A 16,021-nucleotide genomic window follows, 5' to 3' on the forward strand; every position below is an offset into this window, starting at 1 on the left:
GGGCATTATTCTAAGTGAAGTAAGTCAGACAGAGAAAGACAAATACTGTACGACATCACTTATATGTGGAATAAAAAAAGCCAAACTCATAGAAATAGAGAGTAGAGTGGTGGTTGCCAGGGGCTGGGGGGAGGGAAAAATTAGATGTTGGTCAAAGGGTACAAACTTCCAGTTAGAAGATGAAAAAGTTCTGGGGATCCAATGTACAGCATGGTGACTATAGTTAACAGTACTGTATGGTATATTTGAAAGTTGCTAAGAGAGTAGATCTTAAATGTTCTCACCACAACAACTACAACAAAAAACTTAATTATGTGATATGATGGATGTGTTATTGTGATAATCATTTCATGATATGTATGTGTAACAAATCATCATGCTGTACACCTTAAACTTACACAGTTATATGTCAATTATATTCCAGTAAAGCTGAGAAAAAAAGAATATCTACCTATCCAAAAACCCAGTTTTTCTAATTATTTGTCTTCATTTATTTTTCTCAGCAGAATTTCTAAATTTTTAAAAAATAACTCCTAGGCCATTGCCTGGCACACTCTAGGTTATCAACAAATATTTGTTGAGGGAACAAATATGTCTTGCAGACTTTTTGTTAAGTTTATACTTAAGTAGCTTACCCTTTCCCATGGCTGTTGTAAGATGAACATTTTCTTTATCTTATATTTTCTGTTATTGTATTTATATATGAAAGCGATTGGTTTTTGTATTGATTGTATAACCAGCCTCTATATGGAGTTCCTAAAGTTTCAAATAGTTTTTAGTTGATTCTTTTAGATAACCTTGCCTCCTCTTTTCCAATATCAATGTCACACTTTTTTCTCTTGGATAATCGCATTAACCAGTACTTCCAGAACAATGTTAAATAATTGTGGAAAAACTGGCTCCATGTCTTTTCATTTTTATTGGAATGCTTCTAGTGTTTATCCCTCAAGCATGAAGGGCTTCTTATTAGAAATTTGTATATTTTTATCATATTAAAGAAGTATCCACCTATTCTTATGCCAATATGTTGTATCCAGAAGGCATCTGGCTTCAAGTACAATTTGATTAAGATTCTAGCTTCATTTTTTTCTACGATTCTCTCTGCAATGCCCTTCTTTACATATAAACTTCGTCCTCAAGCTGGTCACTCTGATAGAACCAAAATAGCTATAATAGTTCTAGGCTTTACATCATCATATCTTTAACAGTAAGAGTCCCAGCATAAAAAAGAATCCAACTCAGCTGGTTCAAGATATTTGAATGTAGGGGCTACTCGAAAAGGTATATGCAAGGTTAGGAGACCAAACAGGGGATTTTGAAGCACCCAGAGATTAGCAATAGCAGGAAGCTGTTACCTCAGGCCTAAAAGGACACGAGAAAGAAATAGTACTACTGGAGCCTAGTGAGAGCTAGAGCTATGGAGGAGGGACCTTCTGGCAAGAGTTGAAGTGTTGACCCATCACTGCCAATATTTATTGACAGTCACTGCCAAGAAAACACAGCCCAAATCAGAGAGGGAGCATGGAAGAAATACCTCGTTTTCTCTCTTCTGCCCTCTAAAATTCTATCAGTGCATTCTATTGGCCAAATCCAAAGGGACCCCAACCAGGAATGGAGCCTAGGGGATACAATCCATAAGGGTCAGCCTCCCAGGGCATATAAGAGGGCAGAGAAAGGCAGAAAATGGGTCAGGAGGTGGAGCAAAATAAAGAATAACCAACACAGTCCATTCTTTTTGCCACTCAGCATCCATTCTTGCCCTTTGCTCCAATGAAGAAACTCTCATCTCCGACAGGGAGGCAGGAACAAAAAGTCCCATTAGCCACTGTACTGTCATGGAGCAATGCTAATTCATACTCTCCACCCGAAACCTAATTTATAACAACCATCTCCAGCATTTTTCATATATCAGAGAAAGGAAGGAAAAAACAATAAATTATCAACAAAAATACACCTAGCTGCTACAGTTCCCCTCTGTAGCTGGTCACGAGGCCAAAAGTCAATAATCATAACTTCACTCTTCCACCACCTATTTCATATTCCCCTTAGCTTGTCAAAGTTCTGTCCCTAATGTAGTGATCCTAACCTTCAATCCTGTCTGTATTGGATTTCTGCATCATTGACCAGGACTACTGGGCAAGTGAGTACTAAGAGGTACCCCAGTGACTATCTCTGGGCTCTAAGCATACTTCTTGTTCTCATTGTATAGCAGCAACACTATTTCCTCTTAGTAACAAGATCCAATCACTCCAGCCAGTACAGTAACCCCTTTATCTGCCTGGCAGTTCAATAGCATGAAGAGACCAAAATGGCCAGGGTGCAGTTTCAGCTTTCAATTTAATGGAACCATGGCTTTATTCCCTGGTGGAAGTATTCATTCCTTGGAAAAATAGAACCTCCAACCTGCTGAGCCCGAGGTTGTGGAGACGAAAAAATATATTTCTTTATTGGGTTAATTGGTATAATAGTTAGAGGGGCCACTCCCTCTTCCACCTCTCCATTCCTAGACCTGTGTATCTTCACTATGAGTGAAATAGTACCTTATACAGGTCACTGGTTTTAAAGCAGCTATTGTATCCTTGTAGTACAGCACTCTCAATCCGGAACAGCTGACTCCATAACTAAGCCTTCAGTACGTCATTTACTTTTCTATCAGGCAAACTGCTTCTGCATGATGGAGTAAGTGATAAAGACTAGTGACTCTTTGGATATGACTCCATTATTGTACTTCATCTACCATTAAATGAGCTCCTTAGTCAGAGACAATATGGTATAGGATACTCTGGTGATGATTAAGGCATTCTGGAAGTCCGTGGATGGTGGCACTGACAAAATCATTGTTAGCAAAGAAGGTAAATGTGTATCTGGAATATATATTTATTTCCATGAGGAAAAATTTCTGGTCTCACCATGATGAAAGGCATACCATATAATAATCCTACCACGATGGGGCTGATTGGCACCCCGAGAGAAAAATGCTTTATTATATTGAACAGTTCATCATCATCTTATTTTGTTGTCAGGTTGGGCAGTCAGCAGTGTTAGTACAAGATCAGCCTTGGTGAGTGGAAGTCCATGTTGTTGAGCCCATGCATACCCTTCATAACATTGATGCTAATCTGACAACGATAGCACAGAAAAAAAAAATAGGGACCATTATCACTATTCTATTCTTTTACTACAATGCTAGACTGAATTTACTAATATTTTATTTGGGATTTTTGCATCTATATTTATAAGTTAGATTGATCTTTGGTTTACTTTTTTAGTTCTATTCTCTGTTTTGGTATAAGTCTTATAAAGCCTTATAGAATTAATTGGTTAGATTTCCACTTTTTCCTATGCTCTAAAACACTTTAAATTATATAACAATTATTGGATCCTTGATGATTGTTGTGGTAGAAAGAATAATGTTCCGTCAAACATGTCTACATATTGGAACCTGTGACTATGCTGCCCTATATGCCAAAAAGGACTTTGCAGGTGTGATTAAGTCAAGGATATTGAGATAGGGAGGTTATCCTAGATTGACTGGGTGGTCCCAATGTAATCACAAGGGTGTTTATAAGGGAAAAATAGAGGCAGAAGAGTCAAAGAAGATGTGATGACAGAATTAGAGGTCAGAGTGATATGGGATGATGGGCAAAGGAATACAGGCAGCCTCTAGAACCTAGAAAAGGCAAGAAAATGAATTCTCCACCAGAGCATCCAGAGGGAACACAGCTCTGTCAATCCGTTTTAGAGCTCTGATCTCCAGAACTGTAAAATAATAATTCAGTCTTGTTTTACACCATTGAGTTTGTGGTAATTTGTTATAGCAGCAATAAGAAACTAGTATGTTGTTGTTTTTTAAAAAAGAACAGAGAATGAAGTCTTTTATATTTACCCAGATGTTTACCATTTCTATTGCTTTTCTTTCATTTCTGAATTCCAGATTTCCCTCTGGTATCATTTCCCTTTAGCCTGAAGAGCTTCCTTTAGCATTTCTTTTAAAGCATGTCTGCTGGCAACAAATTCCTTCGTTTTCCTTCATCTGAGAGCATCTTTATTTCATCTTCATTCCTGACGGATATTTTTGCTGGATATGGAATTATGTGTTGGCAATTCTTTTCCTTCAACACTTTAAGATGTTGTTCCACTGTCTTCTAGTCTTCATTTTTTAAAAGAAAACTACGGTCTTTCAAATTGTTGTTCCTGTATTGGTAATGTGTTGTATTCCTCTGGCTACTTTCAAGGGTTTTTTTCTTCAATTTGGTTTTCAGCAATTTGATAAGATGTATCTAGGGATGGTTTTCTTTGAGTTTATCCTGCTTGAGATTCATTGAAATTCTTGAATCTGTAAATTTATGACTTTCAACAAATCTGGGAAATTTTTGACAGGTATTTCCTGAAATATTTGTTCTATTCCAGGAGAGGCACGCCAAGAAGAGCAGAAGCTGCCACCCTTTCCCAGCATCATTTCACAGAGCAGGAGTGTCACTCAGGTAAAAGCAGATCCCTAGTCCAATGGTTCAGGAGTTCTTCCCAAGAGGAAAGACAGGATATAAGGATGGAGAACTCTGCAGCTTTGCTTGAGGGAACTGACTGAATTTGGAAAAGGTAGTAGAAAATTCCGTGCCTACAAGCATTGTCAAAAACAATGGAGATCTCAGTAGAGAAGAATTAAGAGGAGGCTGGTAGCACTAATACAAGAAAAATTTCAGAATAGTCACAAGCTTACCAGAGAGAACAAGGGAAAGAGACAACCAATAAGAGCCCTCCTTGGATCATATAGAATTGCAGAGGTCAGGAAGTGTGTGTGCATATGCTAGGCTGCATACACCTAGGAGAATCAGAAAAAGGCATGGAACAGGCTTGAAGGGATTCCCCAAGCCACACACAGATCCATAAACACAGGGCAAAAGCTTCACTGGCACAAGGAGCTTAAACACAAGCACTAACTGACCAAGCACAAACTCTGACCAAGCACTGATTGAACCGTAAGCTACTCTGACAGAGGGGTGAATCCCAGAAAGCCAAGGTTAAAAATAAAATCACAGAGGGGTCAGCCCTGTGGCCAAGTGGTTAAAGTTCTGCATGCTCCGCTTCAGAGGCCCAAGGTTCACAAGTTCAGATCCTGGGTGTGGATCTACTCCACTCATCGGCCATGCTGTGGAGGCATCCCACATACAAAGCAGAGGAAGATTGGCATGGATGTTAGCTCAGGGCTAATCCTCCTCAAGCAAAAAAAAAAAAAAGAGGAGGATTGTCAACGGATATTAGCTCAGGGCGAATCTTCCTCACCAAAAAATAAAAATAAATAAAATAAAATCACAGTCATCCTTGGCAGTGTGGAAGAATATGTGAATCCCCAAAGCTATGCCCTTTCAGGAGCAATCAGAGAAGGAACCTCCAAGCTAATTGTCCCTGGTTGAATGGAGGTGGGGCAAAATATGTAAACTCACCAAATTGTGACAGCAGCCTCCAAGCTACACATATATCCAATTGTAAAGGGTAAATATCTAATTGGCTAAGGGGGATTAAGCACAACCTTTGACCAATAAGTTATTTATGCTAACGCAGGGGTGAAACCTAGGAAGCCAGACTAAAAGATAAAAACAAGAGGAAAAGACCTGAGCTGGGACACCAGAGGTGAACACTATGGGGGGAAATAGACTTCACAGAATTAGTCCTGCCAAGTCAACAAACAAATAAACAAATGACTGAGAAAATAATAACAACAACCACTGGGAGGAGGATCAGTACCCAGGGTTGCTATAATATATTATCTAAAATATCCAGCTGTCAACAAAAAATTAAAATACATACAACAACTACACAGGTAAATATAAAAGACAGTACAAATATTTTTTGTTATAACTATTTGTTCTATCTGATTTAAAAGACAACTTCATAAAGCAATATGAATAAATCTATGTTGATGTACATACAATGTATAAAGAAATGTAATTTGTATGATAATAGCAATACAAAGGAGTGGGGAGGGAATGAGGCTATTAGGAGCAAAGATTTGAAATTAAGTTGGTTTGATCCAAACTTGATTTTTTTTTAAGTTAGGTTGTTAATTATAATCCCCAGGGCAACCACTAAGAAAATACGTTTTAAAATACAGTAAAAGAAATGACAAGGGAATGAAAATAGTACACTAGGAAATACCTATTTAATATAAAAGAAGGCAATAATAGAGGATTTGAGGAACAAAAAAGACATAAGACATATAGAAAACAAATAGCAAAATGGCAGATATAAATCCTACCTTATCAGTGATTGCATTGAACATAAATGGATTAAACACTCCAATTTAAAGGCAGAGATTGGCAGAATGGATTTTAAAAATATGATCTAACCATATGCTCTCTACAAAAGGCATTCAGATTCAAAGACACAAGTAGGTTGAAAATAAAAATACAGAAAAAGATATACCATGCAAACAGTAACCAAAAGGGATCTGGAATGGTTATACTAATACCAAAAATATTAGGCCTTAAGATAAGCATTAGACACAAAGAAGGTCCATTTATAACAATGAAATAGTAAATCCATCAAGAAGATACAATAATTATAAACATATATGTACCTAATGATAAAGCTGAAAAATACATAAAGCAAAAACAGACAGAATTGAAGGAAAAACAAAAATTTATACAAGGAATAACAATAATATATCATTTATGTCAACTACTATGTGCCAAGTACTACTCTGTGTGCTTAATCTTTCACCACAGCAATCCTAAAAAATAGGTATTATTGCTATTCCCATTCTAAATACGGGGAAAGTGAGGTAGAGAGAGATGAAGAGATTTGTCCAAGATCACATAACTATTAAGTGACAAAACCAGGATTCGAAGCCCAGCTGTCCAGTGGCAGAGTCTACACTCTTAACTACTCATGGCTCAGCTATGAATAATATTTATGTAGACATGATATAAACACTAAATATTGATTTAATAAAATATAGTGATATAACAATATATTGGGAGGACGAGATAGTATATGGGGTGGGAATGTAAGATAAGTGACTCTTTCCATTGTAGGGAGTCATAACTGATATATAAAAACTAAAAATCAAGAAATAAAAGTATAAACAGGTCATATAGAAATATGGAGGTGATATCAGAAGAAATAGTTAAAAGATTTGAAAGTGATTGTCTCTGAGGAACAGAAATCTGGGGTGGGGAAGGATGAAGCAAAGTTCTGGTGGACTTTTTCTTGTTGCTGTTATAAGTCTATGGTACTCTGTAACTATGAAAATTACATTTTTAAAAACCAGGTTCTAAAACTGAACATAGAATAGGACTCCAATTCTGCATAAAGAATGTACAGAAAACTTGAGGACTGTTATGGACTGAATGTGTGTGTGTGTGTGTGTGTGTCCCAAAAATTCATATGTTGAAGCCCTTACCCCTAATGTGGCTATATTTGGAGATAGAGCCTCTAGGGAAGTAATTAAGGTTAAGTGAGGTCATAAGGGTGGGTCCCTAATCCAATAGAATTAGTGTCCTTATAAGAAGAGAGACCAGAGAGCTCACTCACTCTCTCTCCACATGCACAGACCAGAAAGACCACGTGAGGTGTGATAGCAAGAAGGCAGCTGTCTACAAGCCATGAAGAGAGCTCTCACAGAAACCAAATTTACCAGCACCTAATCTTGCACTTCCCGGCCTCCAGAACTGTGAGAAAATAAATTTCTGTTGTTTAAGCCACCCGTCTGTGGTATTTTGTTCTAGCAGCCCAAGCTGACTAATCCAAGGACATTATGCTAAGTGAAATAAGCCAGTCACAAAAGGACAAATACTGTATGAATCCACTTATATGAGGTATCTCGAATAGTCAAATTCAGAGACAGAAAATAGAATGGTGGCTGCCAGGAGCTGAAGGGAGAGGAAATGAGGAATTGTTGTTTAATGGGTACAGAATTTCAGTTTTGGAAAATGGAAAGAGTTCTGGACTTGGATGGTCATGATGGTTATGCAATGTGAATGTACTTAATGAATTGAACACTTAAAAATGGTTAAGATAGTGACTGTTTTGTGTACTTTACCATAATTTTTTTAAAAGGGAAAAAAAAAGAATGTACAGAGATATGCATTGTAATATTGATGGGAGGCTATCCCCTGAGTTTCAATTCTGCACTGCCCCCCCCCCCCCCCCCCCGCCAATGTCAAACCTGTATCGAGCTTCCTCGGCATTCTGTCCTCAGCTTTTCAATCTGTATCCCTTGCTGGGACTACGTGACTCACTCCCTGGATTTAGTTATCACCTATAATACATATCTTTAGTCAGACCTTTCTTCTGAGCTCTGGATCCATACTTTTCAAATGAACACTGATCCTCTCCACTTGGAAGTCCCATAGGCACCTCAAGTTCAAAGAGTTCAAACCAGATTCATTCTTTTCCCCTCCCAAATATGCTTCTTCATGTTTGAAAAATAGAAGAGGAAGAGAAATGTTAATACCCTCCCTCCTTCATCCACTACTCTAGATTGTCCTCTTTGCTCTACACTATACTGCCTTAAGGGCCAATCAGTTCATGTGTTTCCCAGAAATGGGCCTTTTAGCCCAAAAGAAGGACTGCATTTTCATCTTCAAACAGTGATGTTAAATTATTCCTTATACGTGCATGACCCAGCAAAGCCACTGTATCCCAAACCTTAAAACAACCCCTGAGCCCAGAATCCGCCACAACAACAACGCTAGAATAAGAATCTGAGGACCTGGGGCCACAGTCAGATCCAGAACCGGCTATACCACTTAACTCTCCAAAACTTCTAGAAATGGTATCGTTGCTATCCAAGCTTCAGTGCTACCCTTAGAACTGAGCACAAGTGCCCCTCCTAAACCCCAAGTTTTGAAGGGTCCTGCATATCTCATACACACACACACACACAGCACACATTAAAGAATACATGGGTGCCTGTGTCACATGGGATCTGGTGCTCATTGTTGGCACAGTGCAATTCATAACCATAAACATCTGCACTTTGACTAACACTGTTCAGGCTCGAGCAAAATGCTTCTCCACATCTGTTTCCCTGTATCCTCTAAACAAAAAGCAACTGTGTCCTAATGCCTTGAAGACTTGTGGATTGTGTCACTGCTGACATAAGAGAAAGACATTATTTCAGAGTGCAGGGAAGATTCGAGCAGTAGAAACACTTAGAGAAAAAATAAGCTAACTTGCCAAAGCCTTTTCTCAGATACATTAATCTAACAGGGTTTTTCTCAACAAACTATCATTTCCCAGTAGTGTCCATTTTCTTGCTTGTCTTTATTTTCCAGTTTTTAGTTTCAGAGGTAATAGAAAATTAGTGCAGTATTTACAACAGCTGCATATGGAGGCTAAAGAACATTTCACAATATTAAGCAACTCATATTACTCCTGATTTTAGGATGGATGGATAGGTAGATAGACAGAGAGTTGATAGGTGATAGATATGACATGTGTAAAGCATTGTCATAGATTGGATTCCCCAGGAAGCAGATTCTGAGACAAAGATTAGAGTGTAGGAGGTTTATTAGAGTGCTCCCAGGGTCAACACTCATGGAAGGAAAGGGAGGAAAGAAGCAAGAATAAAAAGAGAAAGAAATGAAATTTCAGTGCACTATCAATGGAATGCTTTAGCACACCCTGTAAGAAATTTTGAAGATAGGCTGAAACTTCAAAGCTATCTCTAGTAGGGGCAAGAGATCTGGGCCTTTATATACAGCATCAGTGAGTCATTGGATGTGGGCCACCCTGAGAATGGGATGTGATCTTGAACAAGACAATTCTCAGCTGAAGCAATCCCTGAAGGAGGCTGACAGTCAAGGACTTTCTGATGGCAACATTCCTAACAATTGAAGTAATAAGAGCCTTATTGTTAAAGGGAGTTCTAGGCAGGGTATTGCAGTGTCCACCACAGTCCACCCCTTGTGCCTCCCAGATTCACTTCATGTAAGTCCTGAAATCAGCTCTTCTAGGGGTCTGGTGGGTCTCTCTTTCTGGGGGAAAGTTAGGACAAACTACACACCCCAACACTCAAGCTGGTCTCCAAGCCGCAAATGATTTTCTCTCTCTTCCACTATCAAGTATAGATCCCCATCACTCTTAGGGTCTTGGCAGTTTAGCTGGTGGTATAACCTAGACCCTCATTCCTGGTAACTATGGCTTTCTCAGACCGAAGTTACTATACTTGCTAATATCCACATACCAAGCCCACCAAACTATGAACAATGCTTGGGTTTTTCCTTCTCAGTCAACTTATCAAAAGAGATCCTCCGTGAGCCCACAGGTGTAAGGTAAATGAAAGGTGCTAGAACAACAGTGATGAATATCATGGAGCCTCTGCTCTAGCTGATTGTGCAGGTGCTTGTGTCTTCCAGTTCTGCTCGGGTTTGACCCTGTGTATAAAACTTCCATCTTGTTGCTGGGCCTGCCCACCCTTACACCTTGGTGGACCTGACAGAACTCGGCTCACGACGGGCAGTTCTGGCTGCATGGTCACTTGCATGGTCACTCGATATTCTATGGCCAGGTATTCCATCTCTACCAGGGCATAGTAGCATATCAGAAGCTGTTTTTAAAAGGTATATAATTCTCTTTCGGACACTATAACTCCTCAGTTGAGGGAAACAATAGAAAGAATAAACAAATGGGACTTCATCAGACTAAAGAGCTTCTTCAAGGCAAGGGAAAACAGGATTGAAACAAAAAAACAGCTCACTAATTGGGAAAAAATATTTACAAGCCACTTATCCGACAAAGGGTTAATCTCCATAATATACAAAGAACTCACACTGCTTAACAACAAAAAAACAAACAACCCGATCAAAAAATGGGCAGAGGACATGAACAGACATTTCTCAAAAGAAGATATGAATATGGCCAATAGACACATGAAAAGATGTTCATCATCGCTAATCATCAGGGAAATGCAAATCAAAACTACACTAAGATATCACCTTACACCCGTTAGATTGGCAAAAACATCCAAAACCAAGAGCGACAAATGTTGGAGAGGTTGTGGAGAAAAAGGAACCCTCATACACTGTTGGTGGGAATGCAAACTAGTACAGCCACTATGGAAAACAGTATGGAGATTTCTCAAAAAGTTAAAAATAGAAATACCCTATGACCCAGCCATCCCACTACTGGGTATCTATCCTAAGAACCTGAAATCAGAAATCTCAAGAGTCCATTGCACCCCTATGTTCATCGCAGCATTATTTACAACAGCCAAGACGTGGAACCAACCTACATGCCCAGAAACTGATGATTGGATAAAGAAGATGTGGTATATATACACAATGGAATACTACTCAGCCATAAAAAAAGACAAAATTGGCCCATTCACAGCAACGTGGATGGACCTCGAGGGTATTATGTTAAGCGAAATAAGCCAGTCAGAGAAAGACGAACTCTATATGATTCCACTCATAGGTGGAAGTTAGTATATTGATAAGGAGATCTGATCGGTGGTTACCAGGGAAAAGGGAGGGTGGGGGGAGGGCACAAAGGGGGAAGTGGTGTACCCACAACATGACTAACAAAAATGTACAACTGAAATCTCACAAGGTTGTAATCTATCATAACATTAATAAAAAAAAAAAGAAATCAAAGAAAATTAAATGCCTGAAAGAAGGATGAATAAGGAAATAGAATTGAAGGTGCAGCCAGTCCAGTATTCCATGAATAAAATCTAATCAAACTGCTACTTAGTTTAGGTCTATCATATGTAAATCATGTGGATAACTGAGTTCTCAATTACCCTTAATGGGTTCTTGTTCATAGTTGAAAGAGTAAGATTAGACTTCGTTCCACAGTTCAGAAGCATCCAGATTTAACTGATCTGGCCATAATTTGCATTGAGTAATGAGGCTTGAATAAATGTTACCCTATTTGCTATGTGTCACAGGATTAATTAATCAGTAAATAAAAATAAGTATATTTAAAAAAAAAAAAAGGTATATAATTCTCTACTGCATGTGGTGTGGCTTTGCTCCAGAACCGAAGTTCTGGACTAAAGTTGTGACTTTCCCATTAGGGCTTACCAAAAACTCAATATGGCATCTTTTGCCAACACAGATACTTCTAATACCTTAGGGTCTATCTAATGTATGGGCCAAGTGGCAGACTGCTTGAAACTGCAGCCAGGATCTGTTCTCGGGCCTTCTCTTGCTCTAAGCCCCACTCAAAGCTGGCAGCTTTTTGTGTCACGCAGTACATGCGTGACAAAACATAACAAATTATTGTTTCAACAGGTATGAAATGTTCTGCTTCCAGAACCTGATGAAGCCTACCACACGTTGGAATTCAGTCTTTGTAGGGAAGGTGAAAAATGCAATAATTTGTCCTTTACTTTGGAGGGAATCTCCTGGCATGCCCCAAACCATTCAACCCATAAAAACTACACTTCATGTAGCCAGCCCCTGGATCTTTGTAGGGTTTATCTCCCATCTTCTGGTGTACGTGTGTCTTACCAAGGCCTCCAATCTGCTAGCCACTTCTTACTCCTTTTGGTCCAATTAGCACGATGTCATCAACATGGTGAACTAGTATTATATTCAGATGGTCCAGATCTCTTCAGACTATATTATGACAGAGGACAGGAGAGTTAGTAGGGCCTTGAGGAAAAACTATAAATGTATACTGTTGCCAATTCTATGTGAATGTGAACTTTTTCTGATGTTCCATTCTTATAGAGGTAGAAAAAAAACACATTTTCCAAATCAATAGCTGATTACTAGGTACCTAAGGCCATGTCATTCTGCTCTAGCAAAGATAGTGTATCTGACGTGGCAGCTGCACTTGTGTCACTACTTGGTTGGGTTGGCACTAGTCTACTGTCATCTACCAGGCTCTGCCCACGTTTTGCAGGGGCCCAAACTGGTGCATTAAATGAAGATATGATTGTGACCACACTCCAGCATTCTTTAGGTCTTTAAAGGTGGCACTAACTTCTGCCATCCTCCCTGGGATGCTGTATGTTTTCATGTGCTATGTTGGCCGAGGAGATGGAAGGCAGTTTCAAAAGCTTGTAGAAGGTCTTCTCATCTATAAATAGCTCTGACCCCACAGGCCAAGGAACCAGTGTGGGGCTTGCACCAACTATCAAAATATCTATTCCAATTATACATTCCTAGACCGGGAAAATAACTAACAGGTGAGTCTGTGGACCCACAGAACCACAGTGAACTAGGCCAGGAGCCCATTTAATACCAGGCTCCCATCTGCCCCTATTGTAATAAGAGGACTGTAATGACACTTTAGGTCTCCAGGTATCAATATCAACTCGGAACCAGTAGCCATCAGTCCTCAAAATGTCTGGATATTCCTCTTTCTCCAGTGCACAGTCACCTGAGTAAATGGAAAAAGAGGAGGATCATTACTATGTATGTGTTGTAGGGTCCTTCTTCCCGAACACCCAGCCTCTCCTTCAAACAGTGCATTCTAGATCAAAAACTGACTTAGGACCAGAAGCTGGGTGGGGGATTTTGACTTTTTATTGAGGCAACTTCCCTCAGACTCCTGATCATCTTTGATTTACTTTGACTGTACAGGTTGTTGGCTGCCTATTTTCCCCAAGGCGCTGTGTTATATTAACCACCTGTATTCTCTCAGCCAACTCTTAACCATCTATTCACCAGGGGCACTGTATTCTATTAATCATCTCCACAGCTCTCTGCAGGTCAGGCCTCCCCGCCTGCCACTCTGAGCCTGCAGTGCATTATGGTATTTGCATCCACCTGACTTCTGACAGTTGAATGCAGTCATCCTGCCTCTATTGTTTCAGGGCCACCACGATTTCTATCAGTGATCCTCGTCCTGTAACATCCTCTCCTACTCTGAGCCCTGGCCTGAAGAGCAAGCCACCACTGAAATTCTTAGTGAGGCTGGTGCCCCTCTCACCAGTGCATTCCTTACACCTTTGGCAAATGGTGTAGTAGTAAGTTCATATGATCTCCTGTGGTTTCCCAGGGTGTTAAATCCTGTATCTTGGGAGAGAACTCTCACATCAATTAATTCTCTCTTATCCAATTCTATAATCCAGCTCCCTGGATGAAGGCCCTCAGAACTCAGCCCCATGCTTACTCCCTCAGCACCTGCTAGTACGTGCTGGCTAGGACCTGCGACTCCTTCTTGGGGTAATCCCTTTCCTTCCTTATTAGGCCCAGTACATCCCCAGTGAGGTTACACTGTGACTTAACCCTAGATAAAGGCCCAGTGGCCAGGAGGGGAGGTGGAGGCAGATTCTGAAGGAAACATACATCATCTTACAAGGGAAAGACCTCTGCGTGTTCAAGCAAAATGAAGCTCTAGCCCTTAATAGGAAGGAGTGAGACACTTCTGAATGCTCAAGGGGTTCAGGGAAATCTCAGGATACAAGATTTTTAGGGACATCAATTCAGATGTTCCCATACCATGTGTCAGGATCCCCATTCCTTCCTAACTAGGACCCTCATCTTGGCATAGCAGATTTGACTTGGTTGGGATTTTAACATTTATTGAAGCCTACTTTCAATAAGTCTTCAGCCTGATCTTCATATTTTTCTATCCTCTACCTGGAAAAGATGAGGACCTCTTTATATGCTATGAATAAAGCCCTCTGGCTTTCACACATAGCTTTTAATTAATTGTTGATTAATATAATTCAGTTTTTCATTATTTTTTTTCTGAAGATCAATCAAGCTCAGCCATAGCCACCCAATTTTCCAGGCTTCTTTATATTTAATATCTCCCATATATTTCTCAAAGCTGCTACCGGGTACCAGTGAATGCATTCCCTTCCACCAGTGCCATCCCAGTTCACCAACAGTGAAAGCCCTAACAATTCCTCTGCCACCTGTTCTAGCTGCCTGTCTACTCCACCTACCACCAATGATGGGGTCCTCATTGCCAGCTGGGCAGCAGGTGATCCATCTCCAAAATGTCATCACAGTGTATGCTCTCCTGAACCACTTCTCGTACCAACTGTTGTAGGTTGGCTTCCTGGAGAGCAGACTCAGAGACAGAGTTCAGCATGAAGGGCTCTGATTAGGGAATGATCTTGGGATCAACACCTGTGGAAGGGAAAAGAACGAAGAAGGATTGGACAGAGGGAAAAGTTAAGCTCTCCCATTTGGGGCAAGAAAGCCATGTCGATCAGTCATTGGATGGGAAGTACCCCAAGAAGGGGGTATGACCTTGGGGGAGCTCTCTTAGCAACTGAAATAATAATATCTTTATTCCTGAAGGGAGACTATGGCAGCAGATTGCAGAATCCATCACAAGTTTGACATTTTTTCCACTGGAAAGTTGGTGGCCATTGAATGCTAGAATTGAGAACAGCTTTACTTTTAAAATAGTTAATAAGATTTAAATTTTCAAACATTTACAGCTTTATTTAGCATTTTCATTTATACTTTCCAAATATTTACACATAAATATGTGAGCCTCCATTTACACTTTTTCTCTAGTCCCCTGAAATGCTATTGACAGGCCTGCTTAGCCTGGATCCATCCATTTCCTTTTGGTAAATTATGCAAAAGAAAATCCTGGTTTATTATATAAAAACCAGAAAACAGAGATAAGTAAAACATAGATAAAATCACCTATTAATCTAACACCCATAGGAAACTATTAACATTCTCAGTGTATACACCAAAGTGTATACATAGAAATAATTTAAATATATACTTTTTCCTCACAAAAAGTATAGCATGTGCTTTGGCAGCCTATTTTCCTCACTTAAAATTATATGCAGGGCCGGCCCCATGGCCAAGTGGTTAAGTTCACACGCTCCGCTTCGGAAGCCCAGGGTTTCGCGGGTTCAGATCCTGGGTGCGGACCTGGCACCGCTCATCAAGCCATGCTGAGGCGGCATCCCACATGCCACAACTAGAACGACCCACAACTAAAATATACAAGTATGTACTGGGGCGCTTTGGGGAGAAAAAGGAAAAGTAAGATCTTTAAAAAAAAGATTATATGCAGAATTTTTTCCAAGTAAATAGGTGTAGATACCCATAAACATTTTTAAGAGCTGCACAATGTGTCGATGTGC

General features: G+C 39.8%; 1 protein-coding gene across 2 annotated transcripts in view; it reads right to left on the reverse strand.

The window, feature by feature from the left end:
• Window positions 1-11,615: 11,615 nt before the first annotated feature.
• The window catches only part of ARMCX4 (armadillo repeat containing X-linked 4), a 15,852-nt gene continuing 11,446 nt past the window's right edge, over window positions 11,616-16,021 (reverse strand). Inside the window, exons 5-6 of one of the 2 annotated variants that reach the window (XR_006890401.1) lie at window positions 14,852-15,038; window positions 11,616-12,566 (exon numbers count right to left, since the gene is read on the reverse strand). The gene's annotated coding sequence lies outside the window, so the exon portion shown is untranslated. Of the gene's footprint in view, window positions 13,336-14,851; window positions 15,039-16,021 lie in introns of both variants that reach the window. The other variant, XR_006890402.1, reaches the window with a different exon arrangement.

Source organism: Equus quagga, chromosome 10, assembly GCF_021613505.1.
Source record: "Equus quagga isolate Etosha38 chromosome 10, UCLA_HA_Equagga_1.0, whole genome shotgun sequence".
Classification (NCBI taxonomy): Eukaryota; Metazoa; Chordata; class Mammalia; order Perissodactyla; family Equidae; genus Equus; species Equus quagga.